The 16878-nt window shown below is 43.5% G+C and overlaps 1 protein-coding gene across 1 annotated transcript in view; it reads right to left on the minus strand.

Moving 5' to 3' along the window:
- Positions 1-16878, minus strand: part of LOC110498826 (pro-neuregulin-3, membrane-bound isoform-like) — a 323361-nt gene that overhangs the window by 48653 nt on the left and 257830 nt on the right. The gene's annotated exons all lie outside the window — the stretch shown is intronic.

Here is a 16878-nt window from a genome sequence, read left to right on the forward strand (position 1 = left end):
CCAATTTCCATACCCAACTATAACATTTTCCGTCAAGATAGAACTGCCAAAGGGGGAGGAGTTGCAGTCTACTGCAGAGATAACCTGCAAAGTAATGTCATACTTTCCAGGTCCTTACCCAAACAGTTCGAACTACTAATTTTGGGATATGCCTAACACCCCGGCAGTCCTACAATCTAAGCTAGATGCCCTCAATCTCACACAAATCATCAAGGAACCCACCAGGTACAACCCTAAATCTGTAAACAAGGGCACACTCATAGACGTCATCCTGACCAACTGGCCCTCCAAATAAACCTCCGCTGTCTTCAACCAGGATCTCAGCGATCACTGCCTCATTGCCTGCATCCGCTACGGATCCGCAGTCAAACGACCACCCCTCATCACTGTCAAACGCTCCCTAAAACACTTCTGTGAGCAGGCCTTTCTAATCGACCTGGCCCGGGTATCCTGGAAGGACATTGACCTCATCCCGTCAGTTGAGGATGCCTGGTCATTCTTTAAAAGTAACTTCCTCGCCATTTTAGATAAGCATGCTCCGTTCAAAAAATGCAGAACTAAGAACAGATATAGCCCTTGGTTCAATCCAGACCTGACTGCCCTCGACCAGCACAAAAACATCCTGTGGCGGACTGCAATAGCATCGAATAGTCCCCGCGATATGCAACTGTTCAGGGAAGTCAGGAACCAATACACACAGTCAGTCAGGAAAGCAAAGGCCAGCTTCTTCAGGCAAAAATTTGCATCCTGTAGCTCTAACTCCAAAAAGTTCTGGGACACTGTGAAGTCCATGGAGAACAAGAGCACCTACTCCCAGCTGCCCACTGCACTGAGGCTCGGTAACACGGTCACCACCGATAAATCCACGATTATCGAAAACTTCAACAAGCATTTCTCAACGGCTGGCCATGCCTTCCTCCTGGCTACTCCAACCTCGGCCAACAGCTCCGCCCCCTCCGCAGCTACTCGCCCAAGCCTCTCCAGGTTCTCCTTTACCCAAATCCATAGCAGATGTTCTGAAAGAGCTGCAAAACCTGGACCCGTACAAATCAGCTGGTCTTGACAATCTGGACCCTCTATTTCTGAAACTATCCGCCGCCATTGTCTCAACCCCTATTACCAGCCTGTTCAACCTCTCTTTCATATCGTCTGAGATCCCAAAGGATTGGGAAGCTGCTGCAGTCATCCCCCTCTTCAAAGGGGGAGACACCCTGGACCCAAACTGTTACAGACCTATATCCATCCTGCCCTGCCTATCTAAGGTCTTCGAAAGCCAAGTCAACAAACAGGTCACTGACCATCTCGAATCCCACCGTACCTTCTCCGCTGTGCAATCTGGTTTCCGAGCTGGTCAGGGGTGCACCTCAGCCACGCTCAAGGTACTAAACGATATCATAACCGCCATCGATAAAAGACTGTACTGTGCAGCCGTCTTCATCGACCTTGCCAAGGCTTTCGACTCTGTCAATCACCATATTCTTATCGGCAGACTCAGTAGCCTCGGTTTTTCTGATGACTGCCTTGCCTGGTTCACCAACTACTTTGCAGACAGAGTTCAGTGTGTCAAATCGGAGGGCATGCTGTCCGGTCCTCTGGCAGTCTCTATGGGGGTGCCACAGGGTTCAATTCTCGGGCCGACTCTTTTCTCTGTATATATCAATGATGTTGCTCTTGCTGCGGGCGATTCCCTGATCCACCTCTACGCAGACGACACCATTCTGTATACTTCCGGCCCGTCCTTGGACACTGTGCTATCTAACCTCCAAACGAGCTTCAATGCCATACAACACTCCTTCCGTGGCCTCCAACTGCTCTTAAACGCTAGTAAAACCAAATGCATGCTTTTCAACCGTTCACTGCCTGCACCCGCACGCCCGACTAGCATCACCACCCTAGATGGTTCCGACCTAGAATATGTGGACATCTATAAGTACCTAGGTGTCTGGCTAGACTGTAAACTCTCCTTCCAGACTCATATCAAACATCTCCATTCTAAAATCAAATCTAGAGTCTGCATTCTATTCCGCAACAAAGCCTCCTTCACTCACGCCGCCAAACTTACCCTAGTAAAACTGACTATCCTACCGATCCTCGACTTCGGCGATGTCATCTACAAAATGGCTTCCAATACTCTACTTAGCAAACTGGATGCAGTTTATCACAGTGACATTCGTTTTGTTACTAAAGCACCTTATACCACCCACCACTGCGACCTGTATTCTCTAGTCGGCTGGCCCTCGCTACATATTCGTCGCCAGACCCACTGGCTCCAGGTCATCTACAAGTCCATGCTAGGTAAAGCTCCGCCTTATCTCAGTTCACTGGTCACGATGGCAACACCCACCCGTAGCACGCGCTCCATCAGGTGTATCTCATTGATCACCCCTAAAGCCAACACCTCATTTGGCCGCCTTTCGTTCCAGTTCTCTGCTGCCTGTGACTGGAACGAATTGCAAAAATCACTGTAGTTGGAGATTTTTATCTCCCTCACCAACTTCAAACATCTGCTATCTGAGCAGCTAACCAATCGCTGCAGCTGTACATAGTCTATCAGTAAATAGCCCACCCAATTTTACCTACCTCTTCCCCATACTGTTTATATTTATTTACTTTTCTGCTCTTTTGCACACCGATATCTCTACCTGTACATGACCATCTGATCATTTATCACCCCAGTGTTAATCTGCAAAATTGTAATTATTTGCCTACCTCCTCATGCCTTTTGCACACAATGTATATAGACTCTCTTTTTTTTCTTTTTTTCTACTGTGTTATTGACTTGTTAATTGTTTACTCCATGTGTAACTCTGTGTTGTTGTCTGTTCACACTGCTATGCTTTATCTTGGCCAGGTCGCAGTTGCAAATGAGGACCTGTTCTCAACTAGCCTACCTGGTTAAATAAAGGTTCAATAAAAAATATAAAAATATCGACCACAACCACACAACTTCTGACCACAACCACACAACTATTAGCCACTCGTCTACAGAATATAACTGACCACAACCACACAATATTTGACCACAATCACACAACCTCTGACCATCACCACACAATATCTGACCACGCCAATAACCAAAATGTTTCTGGCTCAAATCTCCGAGCTGACAAGGTAAAAATCTGTCATTCTGCCCCTGAACAAGGCAGTTAACTCAGGCAGGTAGGCCGTCATTGTAATTAAGAATTTGTTCTTAACCGACATGCCTAGTTAAAAAGGTTAAATAAAAAATAAATGACTTAACAGCCAGACAATTTCTAATCACAACCACACCGCTTACCACAAATACTGACCACAAACACACAACTACTGACCACAAAACTAATGACCACTAATCTACTAAACACAACCACTGACCACATCTAGTGACCAAAACAAAACTACTGACCAAAATAACTAATTTTGACAACACAACTACTGACCACCCAACTGCTGATCACATCTACTGACCACACCCACACGACTTCTGACAACAACCACATAACTGATCACGACAACTAGTGACCACAACCACACAATTCTGACCACAATCAAACATTATATTACCACATCTAGCAACCAGAACCACACAACTAAGGACCACAGCCACACAACTACTTACCACAAGAACACAACTTCAGACCACACATCTAATGAAAACATATTGTAGCAGGCTAAAAGGTGTGGGGTTTCCTAATTCATCAAGTTCAATAACCAAACACGCGCAAGGAGCACAACTAGAATGCAAATGGGGAATTCGTTAGGGATAATTGCACACAGGAGACAAGGGGGGGGGGGGGGGGGGGCTATAACAATCCATTGACAGCGGGTAATCATACAGAATTCTCCTGCTTCTTATACTCTCCATAACACACATTTCCCTCTCAGTCCTCTCCCTCTTTGTGCAGCCCGCTTCCTCTTTTATCCCCAAGCACTCGATGGCTTAATGATCGACTGGGTTGCTTCGTTGGGGCACGAAGTCCATATAAGGCTCGGGGGCTGCAAGACATCTTCCTTCAATCACCAGTCCCCTCACTTCTACCTGCCATCTGCCACAGTATCTACCTGCCACTGCAACAGACCACAACCACACAACTTCTGACCGTAACCATACACCTGCTGACCACATCTGGTGACCACAGCAACATCACTACTGACCAGCAGCACAACTTCTGACCACACAACTACTCCCCACCCAAATGCTGGTCACAACTTCTAACCACCACTACACAACGTCTGACCACAGCCACACAACTGCTTACCACAATGAGTGACCTTAGCTGCTGACCGCAACCACACAACTACTGAGCCATACAACACAAATTCTGATCACAAACACACAACTTCTGACCACAAGCACACATCTGCTTACCACTTCTAGTAACCACCACCACATAACAATTGACCACAATCACAAACATTCTGACCACAACCACCAACTACTGACCAGAATCGCACAACTTCTGACCACACTACAAGTGATAACTCATCTACTGACCACAACCACAAAACCAATGACTATAACTACACAACTTCTGACCACACTACAAGTGATAACTCATCTACTGACCACAACCACAAAACCAATGACTATAACTACACAACTTCTGACCACACTACAAGTGATAACTCATCTACTGACCACAACCACAAAACCAATGACTATAACTACACAACTTCTGACCACACTACAAGTGATAACTCATCTACTGACCACAACCACAAAACCAATGACTATAACTACACAACTTCTGATCACATCTAGTGACCACAACCACACAACTTCTGACCACAACAACACAACACAACTTCTAACCACAACCACACAAATACTGACAGCAACCACACAACTTCCAACTTCTGAGTGGCCAGAAAAAAGCCATTGCTTAAAGAAAAAAAATTGAAAAACTAATTTAGTGTTCGCCAAAATGCATGTGGGAGACTCCCCAAACACATGGAAGAAGGTACTCTGGTCAGATGAGACTAAAATTTAGCTTTTTGGCCATCAAGGACAACGCTATGTCTGGCGCAACCCCAAGACCTCTCATCACTCCGAGAACACCAACCCCACAGTGAAGCATGGTGGTGGCAGCATAATGCTGTGGGGATGTTTTTCCATCGGCAGGGACTGGGAAACTGGTCAGAATTGAAGGAATGATGGATGGTGCTAAATACAGGGAAATTCTTGAGGAAAACCTGTTTAAGTCTTCAAGAAATTTGAGACTGTGTCACGTTCTGACCTTTATTTCCTTTGTTTTGTATTCATTATTTAGTATGGTCAGGGCGTGAGTTGGGGTGGGCAGTCTATGTTTGATTTTCTATGATTTGGGGATTTCTATGTTTCGGCCTAGTATGGTTCTCAATCACAGGCAGGTGTCATTGGTTGTCTCTGATTGAGAATCATACTTAGGTAGCCTGGGTTGCACTGTTTGTTTGTGGGTGATTGTCTATGTTGATTGCTTGTTTCAGTACAGTTCTCATTAGCTTCACGGTTGTTATTTCGGTTATTGTTTTTGTATAGTGTTTCAGTGTTCACGGTTTTCTTTATTAAAATGAATGATGAACACATACCACGTCGCATTTTGGTCCTCTGATCGTTCTCGCCTCTCCTCTTCAGATGAAGAGGAGGATGACCGTGACAGACTGGGACAGAGGTTCACCTTCCAGCAGGGAAATAACTAAAGTAGGGCGTGCTAAAGAAACACTTGAGTGGTTTAAGGGGAAACATTTAAATGTCTTTGAAAGGTCTAGTCAAAGCCCAGACTTCAATCCAATTGAGAATCTGTGGCTTGACTTAAAGATTGCTTTATACCAGCGGAACCCATCGAACATGAAAGAGCTGGAGCAGTTTTGTCTTGAAGAATTGGCAAAAATCCTAGTGGCTAGATTTGCCAAGCTTTATAGAGACATACCCCAAGAGACTTGTCGCTGTAATTGCTGCAAAAGGTGGCTCTACATAGTTTTGACTCATGGGGGTGAAGTTACGCATGCTCAAGATTTCAGTTTGTTGTCTTATTTCTTGTTTGTTTCACATGAAAAATATTTTTTATCTTCAAAGTGGTAGGCACGTTGTGTAAATAAAATTATACAACCTCCCCAAAAATCAATTTTAATTTCAGGATGTAGGGCAACAAAATAGGAAAAATGCCAATGGGGGTGAATACTTTTGCAAGCCACTGTAACTACTGACCACAACTTCTGACCACAAGCATACATCTTCTTACCACAAGCACACATCTGCTTACCACATCTATTAACCACCACCACACAACTATTGACTGCATAACTAGTGACCACTCATCTACTGAACACAACTTCTGACCGTAACCACACAACTTCTGATGACAAAACTATAGACCACTCATCTACTGACCTTAACTACTTACCACAACCACACAACGTCTGACCACCACCACACAAATACTGATCACAACCACACAACTTCTGACCACATCTAGTGAACACAACAACTGATATTCCCAAGCCCACATTTCCGAGTGGATCTGATGTCACCTGAGTTCTCTTGGAGGTCATCGAAGGCAATCGAGTCATCTCCCCCGGAGCCCATACAACTGGGCAGGGCTAGATTGTCTCCTGCCGAGCGCTTATGCAGACTTAACACCCAAAGCTGTCTGTATTGTAGAGCTACGGGACATTTCTTATCTACGTGTCAATTATAGAACCTGGTTCATCAATTAGGTACTAGTACGCTGGTGGGCCGTACGGGGAGTTCCCATCTTCCATTTCCCATACCCCTCTCCATGCTACCCTGTCGTGTGGTGACCAGTCCAAATTACCCCAGGTGCCCATAGACTCTGGGGCTTACGAGAGCTTTATGGACGTTACCCTGGTTTTGGAGCTGGGAATCCCCACCCAACCCCTCTCTATTCCCATGTGCGTCAGAGTGTTGGATGGAAGCTCTATTGGCAGAGACACCCACACTACATGTCCCATTAACATGAGAGCTAAGGGTAATCACAGTGAATATGCAGTTCCTGCCCATCGAACCCTCTCATGCAGCCGTAGTTTTGGGATTTACCTGGCTCCAGAGGCACAATCCGCTGATCAACTGGGATACTGGTTATATCCTGGGTTGGAGCCCACTTTGCCATGCTTTGCCAAGGCTCCTGCTGTCTTCCAGGCCCTGGTAAACATGTCTCCAGGACATGTTGAACCGGTTCGTATTCGTCTATCTTGATGACATCCTCATGTTTTCCCATACTGCTCACATGTCCTCAAAGTCATTCAAGTCTTCCAGCATCTCCTGGAGAATCAGCTGTTATTCAAAGCGGAAAAATGCAAATTCCATCGCTCCACCATCTCCTTCCTTGGGTACATCATAGCTGCAGGTGATGGAGTCAACTTGGTGTCATGATAGGGGCTGCACCAAATGTTTGATGTATTACAATAATTGATGATGCTTATGTTGTATTAATAGAAGGGGAAGGATTGTAAGACCCCTCCCCCACTACATTTATAGGGTCCTAGACTACAGATGAACAATATATATGTTCATTATAAGGTTCTAATATTGTTCCACAATCTTTTCTAGTCACTGCCTCTTAATAAAAGGAAATGGTCTGAGATGTGTGCATTATTGAAGTCAAAACAGGGGGTCTGTGAGAAAGGTGCCTGAAAGATGAACACAGAACCCTGCAGTGGAGTGAAAAAGATAAGAGACTAGTCAGACACACCACTATAAATCAACTTGGAGAGTGGACATTTACTGCTGAGCCTTTAGATACCACTGAAACTATGTTTGTATAGCTGTGGATGCGTAGGCTTGGTCTGATGAGTAGAATGTAATGATGTAGGTAGTGATATTGCAGGGGGTTGACTACAAGCATGATAAAAGCAACTTGGACTTTTCCTATTTTGCAGAACTCAGGAGAGACATCAGTTGTATGTGTGAGGTTTGATCTTTGACTTCTGTCTACAGCTGTATTTTTTTATTAAAATTGTTATGATTTATAAGTGCACATTTTGAGATTTCCTTATTTATTAAGTAAATAAAACGGAGCAAAGAAAAACGGAACCAACACAGGCAACATACCGATGAATCCTGAAAAGGTGAGAGTGGTGGTGGATTGGCCGCAACCAACCTCCAGAGTGCAGCTGCAATGCTTCTTGGGGTTCACCAATTTCTAACGCCGGTTCCCCCATCAGGGCTCACCTCTCCCAAGGACGTGGTCTCCAGCTTCAGACCAGGCATTCTTGAACCTCAAGCACCAATTCACTATTGCGCCATCCTAATCCATCCCGGATCTATCCCGGCAGTTTGTGGTGGAGGTTGATGCCTTGGACGTCAGAGAGGGTGCTGTCCTGTCCCAGCATTTGGCCCAAGACCAAAAGCTGCATCCCTGTGCTTTCCTCTCCCATCGTCTCAACCTTGCGGAAAGGAATTGCGACGTGGGTAAATAGGAAATATTTCCGGTGAAGATGGCGTTGGAAGAGTGGAGGTACTGGTTAGAGAGGGCGGAACACCCATTCATACTATGGACAGATCACAAGAAACTGGAATTACTCCGGAACCCCAACCGGATTCCGGGGGGGGGGGCCCCAGCTAACTGGATGTTTGTCTTGGACTCTTCCCGTTCCTGGGTTCTGGAATTGGCTCATTCCTCTCAACTGGCCTGCCATCCTGGTTCCCGTCGAACCCTTGCCTTTGTAGACAATGTTTTTGGTGGCTCACCTTCGTTCCTGACGTCTTCACGTTCGTCGTCGCCTGCACTGCTGGCCTCCTTCAACCACTTCTGATCCCTCACCGTCCCTGGTCACATATATGACTGTCTTCCCCCATCTGATGGCAACACGGTTATCCTTACCGTGGTGACTTGGTTTTCTAAAGCCACCCAATTGATTCCTTTCCACAAGCTACCCTCAGCCAAGGAGATGGCCCAGCTCTTGGTGCAGCTCATTGAGTCTGCACGTTCATTGGGTCATCGGCCAGTCTGTCCTCCGGGTTCACCCCCAGTCTAATGGCCAGTCAGAGCGAGCCAATCAGGACCTGGAGACGACTCTTTGCGGCCTGGTCTCTGACAAATCCCACCACCTGGAGCCAGAGTACGCCCATAATCGTTGAGTTCCATCACAGCCACCCTGGTCAACCAGGTATGCACCCAGGTAGGTTGCCAGATGGCAGTACTGACCACAACAGATGTTTCTTAGAGGCAAAACATTACCGAACATAACGCGCCAATGTAAACTGAGATTTTTTTATATAAATATGAACTTTATCGAACAAAACATACATGTATTGTGTAACATCAAGTCCTGTGAGTGCCATCTGATGAAGATCATCAAAGGTTATTGATTTATTTAATCTCTATTTCTGCTTTTTGTGACTCCTCTCTTTGGCTAGAAAATGGCTGTGTTTTTTGTGACGAGGCGCTGACATAACATAATCGCAAGGTATGCTTTCGCCGTAAAGCCTTTTTGAAATCAGACACAGTGGTTGAATTAACAAGAAGTGTATCTTTAAAATGGTGTATAAAACTTGTATGTTTGAGGAATTTTAATTATGAGATTTCTGTTGTTTGAATTTGTCGCCCTGCAGTTTCACTGGCTGTTGTCAAATCGAATCCGTTGACGGGATTTGAGCCAAAAGAAGTTTTAAACAAGTCAATGGACAAAACCGTGTATATAAAATGGGAATTTTTATTGAGTTGTAGAGGAAACAAATTATGAGACTGTGCTTAGGCATAAGAGCAAGAGGGAGACACACAATGAGAGCTGTCAAACTTGGCTTACCTGTCACATTTGGCTTACCTGTCACTGATGACTGCCTGGCTACGTTGTAGCCACATCAAATCACAGGAATACTTATAATACACGTTGATAAAAGATACAAGTGTTACTCACAGAATTAAAGATAGACTTCTCCTTAATGCAACCGCTGTGTCAGATTTTTTTTAAACTTGACGGAAAAAGCATAATCTGAGTACGACTCTCAAAGCCCAATCTAGCCAAAGAAATATCTGCTATGTTGTAGTCAGCAGAGGTCAGAAATAACATTATAAATATCCACTTACCTTTGATGATCTTCATCAGAATGCACAGACAAAAACTCGAAAAGTTCCGTTACAGGTCGTAGAAACATGTCAAACAGCTCCCATTCCCCCCTCCTTTATAGCAGAAGCCTGAAACAAGTTTCTAAAGCCGGTTGACATCTAGTGGAAGCCTTAGGAAGTGCAACTTGACCCCATAGAAACTGTGTATTCGGTCGGACAAGCTTTGATAAACTACAAACCTCAGTTTCCCACTTCCTGGTTTGATTTTTCTCGGGTTTTCACCTGCCATATGAGTTCTGTTATATTCACAGACATCATTCAAACAGTTTTAGAAACTTCAGAGTGTTGTCGATCTAATACTAATAATATGCATACATTAGCATCTGGGACTGAGTAGGAGGCAGTTAACTCTGGGCACGCTATTCATCCAAAACTGAAAATGCTGCCCCCTATCACAAACAGGTTTTAAAACCAGTATAGTCATCCACATATTCCTATGGAAACCCTTAAATAATTAATTTTAAGCGAGCCATATTGCTGAATAGGCCTGAATGGCACTGTAACTAGCAACTAGCAAAGGATCATGATCGATGTAAAGGTTTTCATCCTGCCAACAAGGAGTCTCCTCAGATTGATCTGTGTCAGCACGTGGTCCTGTGTGACGACAAATGCAGGAGTCAGAATGGAGCCCAGACCGTTCGGACGCTATAAACGTTTTCGTGAGAAGAAGATTTTCAGGATGTGTTCTAGTCTGACAAACAGTGCTTTAGCTCTGCCACTTTCACTGCAGATGCGGAAGGCCGACATAGGTAGATGTGGTGGATTGGGACGATTGAGGCCCATACAAAAAAATTATATCTCTACTTCCATTACTTTTTTAAACCAGTACCGGTTTATCTTCAGATGAGTCCCGTGATACTTGTGGAGGTCGTAGAACAAAACAGAGAACACCATCGAGAGAGTCTCCCCTTTCCATAGTGGGGGTTATATTAGTTTGTAGCCCAAAATAGACAGAAGTTAGTACATCGGAGGTACCGACTTCAGTAGAACAAAACAGAGAACATCATCGAGAGAGTCTCCCCTTTCCATAGTGGGGTCACATTCGTTTGTAGCCCAAATGGACAGAAATTGTCACATCAGCGGTACAGATTTCAGACAAGTGCCGGGGGGTTTGAGGGAGTCATGGAGCAAAATAGAGTACACCATTGTGAGTCTCTCTTTTCCATAGTGGGGTCATATGTGACCCACCAGCTGGATTCGGTCCTATGTAACAAAATTTGAAATTGTTTTTTTACATTAGAAAAATGTAGAGACTCCAAGCTGGAAAATTATATATCATACACTGCAGTTCAGGAACAATGAGAAAGTCATTCTGCTTTGAAAGTTGATAAACTTGCAACCGTGAAAGTTTTGGTACACTTACTGGAAGGTTCCTCTTTGTCTACACTTATTCTCACGTGCCTGCTCTCTCTCGCCCTCGCTGGCGCTCGAAGGCGCCAGACTGCCTACCATTACACACACCTGTCTCCATCATTATGTGCAGCTGCGCAATATTGGACTCACCTGGACTCCATTACTTTGTTGATTACTCCCTCTATATCTGTCTGCTCCTCACTTTGTTCTCGTGCTAGCATTGATGTTGTTATTTTTCCCCTGTCCAGACGCTGTTCCTGTTCTGTTTCATGTCCGTGTTTCACCTGTACTTGCTTCTCGCATCCAGCGTCAAGCCTCAAAGAATGCTGACACCACTAAAGGAAGCATCAGGAGGTTTTTGGTTTTGGTGACGTCGGGTCCGGGTGCCGTCGCCAATGGAACTAGGGGTGCCTCAGCTAGCTCGTCGGGCTTCCATGCCTTAGCTTGCTCGAGAACTCTTCTTGCCCCGGTTGGCTCGGCAGATGCCCACCCCACATCATGCTTCAGCCGGCCCATCAGGCTCCCACCCCTTAGCGGGTTCGAATGGCTCTCATGCCTCATGCAGAACATGGGGGTCCCACACCTCAGCCGGCTCGCCGGGCTCCCACGCCTCAGCCAGGTCGCCGGGCTCCCACGCCTCAGAGGGTGTCAGGCTGCCTACCATTACGCAACTGTCTCCATCATTACGCACAAGTGGCAATTATTGGACTTACCTGGACTCCATTACTTTGTTGATTACCCACTCTATATGTGTCTGCTCCTGTTAAGATATTCTATCAAGGTTTAAGATAAATGATTAAATAATTATACTCAGAACCTTAACCATTAGGGATTAGAGGTCTTGTAGCATGAACAAGGATTAATTAAAAATGGGGGGGGGGGAGAGGAATACATGTGTGTGCCTAACGAAAACAAAGATGGTCCTTAACCTATATTTGAACCGACTCAGCTATAACTCTATGGCGATAATATAAGACAGCGAGAGCCCCTCCAGGTTTTCCGTATCTGGGGGGGACTGGAACTATCTGCTAAGTGGTAATAAACTGTGGTGAGACGTCAGGAGTTAATCCAGATATAGTGTGTCGTGTATGTGCGCTAGTGGGTTGGAATGGACTTTAGAAGTTGCTTTTTCCTTGTCGGAGAGAAGGAGGAGCCTTCAAGATGCTATGACGACATGTGTGGTATATAAACCAATGTACATTGTATAATGACCAGCGCTCTCGAGAATAAATATTATTGGCTAATTTTGGGTTGACTGGTCTCTGTCCATTTTATGCAAATAATGACCTTACAAATTCTTAGAAATGGACAGAGTATGTTAACTATATAATCAGATTGAGGGGGGGGGGGGGGGGGGGTTGCCAGACGAGTTCAGAGTAAGAAATCAGATCTTAGCAGGATTAGAGTGAAGTGTTTTCTGGTGGTCCACTCTCAATGAGAATGTGGACTGGATCAATTATATTTATTATAATCAACAGCGCTTCATCAATTATACCAGAGATACAATAAAAGGATTGGCAGAGCAGACTGAAGCGACCAGCCTAATGGCTTGGCAGAGTAGAATAGCCTTGGATATGTTACTAGCTAAAAAGGGTGGGGGTTGAATGAGGTTCGGAGCAGAATGTTGTAATTTCATCCCCAATAACACAGCTTCAGATGGATCAGTGACCAGGGCCCTGGCAGATAACTCTGGGGTAGATAATGCTCTAACAAATTGGTTTGATAGTGTGTCTGGGAAATGAAAAAATGTCATGATCACTGTGTTTTGCACAACCTTCACCTGTGTGACTGTGTTAGTTTTGTGAAGATGTTGTGAGAGAGGTTCTCATTTCTAGGACTCTGGAGAAATCGATGACGGAATAGATGGTGAGATACGGACAGATTCCGAGCTCTGACTAGTGGGATGAAGAATACAGACTTCCAGGCCTAGGAGAAGGCTCTGTGTCTTTCAAATATGAGGAGCCAATGTTGGATGAGACTTTTTTCAATGTTTTATTAACTTCTTGCGACTCCAAACCCGTATCCGGGAGTGTAATCATACCCTCAAGCTCATTACCATAACGCAACGTTTCCTATTCATGAAAATCGCAAATGTAATGAAATAAATATATTGAAACACAAGCTTAGCCTTTTGTTAACAACACTGTCATCTCAGATTTTCAAAATATGCTTTTCAACCAATGCTACACAAGCATTTGTGTAAGAATATTGATAGCCTAGCATAGCATTAAGCCTAGCATTCAGCAGGCAACATTTTCACAAAAACAAGAAAAGCATTCAAATAAAATAATTTACCTTTGAAGAACTTCGGATGTTTTCAATGACGAGACTCTCAGTCAGATAGCAAATGTTCATTTTTTCCAAAAATATTATTTGTGTAAGAGAAATAGCTCCGTTTGGCTAAGAAAAAAAAATGAAAATGCAGTCACTACAACGCCGAACTTTTTTCCAAATTAGCTCCATAATATCGACAGACACATGGCAAACGTTGTTTAGAATTAATCCTCAAGGTGTTTTTCACAATTCTATTAGATGAAAAATCATTTGTGGCAGATGGTTTCTCATCAGAGGCAAACGGAAAAATACTGCAGCTGGAGATTACGCAATAATTGCGACGGAGGACACCAAACGACCACCTGGTAGATGTAGTCTCTTATTGTCAATCTTCCAATGATATGCCTACAAATACGTCACAATGCTGCAGACACCTTGGGGAAAACGTGGAAAATGTAAGCTGACTCCTAGCTCCTCCACAGCCATATAAGGAGTCATTGCCATGAGGCGGTTTCAAAAAATGCAGCACTTCCTGATTGGATTTTTATCTGGGTTTTTTCTGTAACATTAGTTCTGTGGCACTCACAGACAATATCTTTGCAGTTTTGGAAACGTCAGAGTGTTTTCTTTCCAAAGCTGTCAATTATATGCATAGTCGAGCATCTTTTCGTGACAAACGGGAACGTTTTTCATCCAAAAATTAAAATAGCGCCCCCTAGTTATAAAAAGTTAAAGGCTGTTCATTTCATGAAGATTATGATGAAGATCCTAAACCGGAAGAGTTATAATTGGATATAGGAGTAGAACAGTCATTGATGAGGAATTGAATGTAAATACATGTATTGTTTTGGTATATTCTTGTATAAAAATTCATGTTTCCATATAGTGTTTGATATGTCAGTATGAATTATTTAGTCATTAAGGGTGGATTGTTAAGATATTTTATCAAGGTTTAAGATAAATGGTTAAATAATTCTACTCAGAAACTTCACCATTAGGGATTAGAGGTTATGTAGCATGAACAAGGAGTAATTAAAAATAATAAAAACAGCTCCAACTAGGTTGGAGGGGAGAAGAGAGGAATACATGTGTGTGCCTAACGAAAACAAAGAGGGTCCTTAACCTATGTTTGAACCGACTCAGCTATAACTCTGTGGCGATAAAATAAGACAGCGAGAGCCTCTCCAGGTTTTCCGTATCTGGGGGTGGACTGGAACTATCTGCTAAGTGGTAATAAACTGTGGTGAGACGTCAGGAGTTAATCCAGATTTAGTGTGTCGTGTACGTGCGCTAGTGGGTTGGAATGGACTTTAGAAGTAGATTTTTCCTTGTCGGAGAGAAGGAGGAGCCTTCAAGACGCTATGATGAAATGTGTGGTATATAAACCAATGTACATTGTATTATGACCAGCGCTCTCGAGAATAAATGCTATTGGCTAATTTCAGTTGACTGGTCTCTGTCCATTTCATGCAAATAATGATCTTACAAATTCTTAGAAACGGACAGAGAATGTTAAATTGAATTGGTTAATGAACCCATAAAAACTAAATTAATCTAACAGCTCCTCACTTTGTTTCCTGTGTCAGCATTGATGTCGTTATTTTTCCCATGTCCATATGCTGTTCCTGTTCTGTTTCATGCCCGTGTTTAATTCAATGTTCCCTCCCTGTACCTGCTTCCTCTCTCCAGTGTCGATTCTTATACATTTAGCATCGGTCACACCCTCCTAAGCCTTTGCCCCACCCATCTATTCCAGGATTCACAGTGTAGTTAACAAGCAAATATTTCAAGACTAAAAGTGGTGAAAGTAGTAGCAAAGTAAGTAGTAGTAAAAAATGAACACTCTGGTCCTTGGCCTTTATCCTAATTCTTCACATTATCCACTCCAGTAAACACACATTGTATCAAATAACATGTACAGTGAGGAGAACAAGTATTTGATACACTGCCGATATTGCAGGTTTTCCTACTTACAAAGCATGTAGAGGTCTGTAATTGTTTATCATAGGTAAACTTCAACTGTGAGAGACGGAATCTATAACAAAAATCCAGAAAATCACATTGTATGACCGAGGGTGATTGACCGTCATCTTGAACTTCTTCCATTTTCTAATAATTGCACTAAAAGTTGCTGCCTTCTCCCCAAGCTGCTTGCCTATTGTCCTGTAGCCCATCCCAGCCTTGTGCAGGTCTACAATTTTATACTTGATGACCTTACACAGCTCTCTGGTCTTGGCCATTGTGGAGAGGTTGGAGTCTTTTAGATTGAGTGTGTGGACAGGTGTCTTTTATACAGGTAACGAGTTCAAGCAGGGCAGTTAATACAGGTAATGAGGCGAGATCAGGAGGGCTTACTGGTTGGTAGGTAATCAAATACTTATGTCATGCAGTAAAATGCAAATGCATTGCTTAAAAATCATACAATGTGATTTTCTGGATTTTTGTTTTAGATTCTGTCTCTCACAGTGTACCTATGATAAACTACCTACCTCACAAGTGTACCTATGATAAAAAAATTACAGACCTCTACATGCTTTGTAAGAAGGAAAAACTGCAAAATAGGCAGGGTATCAAATACTTGTTCTCCCCACTGTATGTTTATTTGTCACATGCACAGAAGGTGTAAACGGTACAGTGAAAAAAACTCTGACTGGGAAGAAACGGTTTGAGCAGTGAAGTAGACTAAGATTTCATAGTTTTTTCAAGTGTTAAAAATGTCAGTTGTTTGTAAAAGATGACAGATATTTTATTGATGAGGTTACTAAAATAGCTACGTCGTTTGATTGGTTGGAGGTATTTCTGTTCTGATTTTAGATTTGAAAAGTAGAGAAGTAATTCAAGATGTCATCACCTCTGTCAGGGATCATCAACTCGATTAATTTGTCTCTGTAGTATGCGTGGGAATACTTGAGAACAGATTTAATCAATTAAAATCACTTGGAGCTGATTTCCTGGTATTTTTACAGTCTTTTAAGTCAAATAATGAAAAAGCACACCAAAAAATTGATTTTTTTCCCCCCAGGAAACTTGGTGGGCCAAATAAAACGACCTATGCAACAAAAGTTCGGCCCGCATGCCGCCAGTTGGGAAACTGCTCTAAGTTTTTGTCTAAATTGCTGGGAAAGCGGTCAATGTAGCTGATTTGTGTCAAAAGTAATGTCAGACGTTTTACAGTGAATAGAATGTTGGAAGTCATGATGTCACA

Source organism: Oncorhynchus mykiss, chromosome 20, assembly GCF_013265735.2.
Source record: "Oncorhynchus mykiss isolate Arlee chromosome 20, USDA_OmykA_1.1, whole genome shotgun sequence".
Taxonomy (NCBI): domain Eukaryota; kingdom Metazoa; phylum Chordata; class Actinopteri; order Salmoniformes; family Salmonidae; genus Oncorhynchus; species Oncorhynchus mykiss.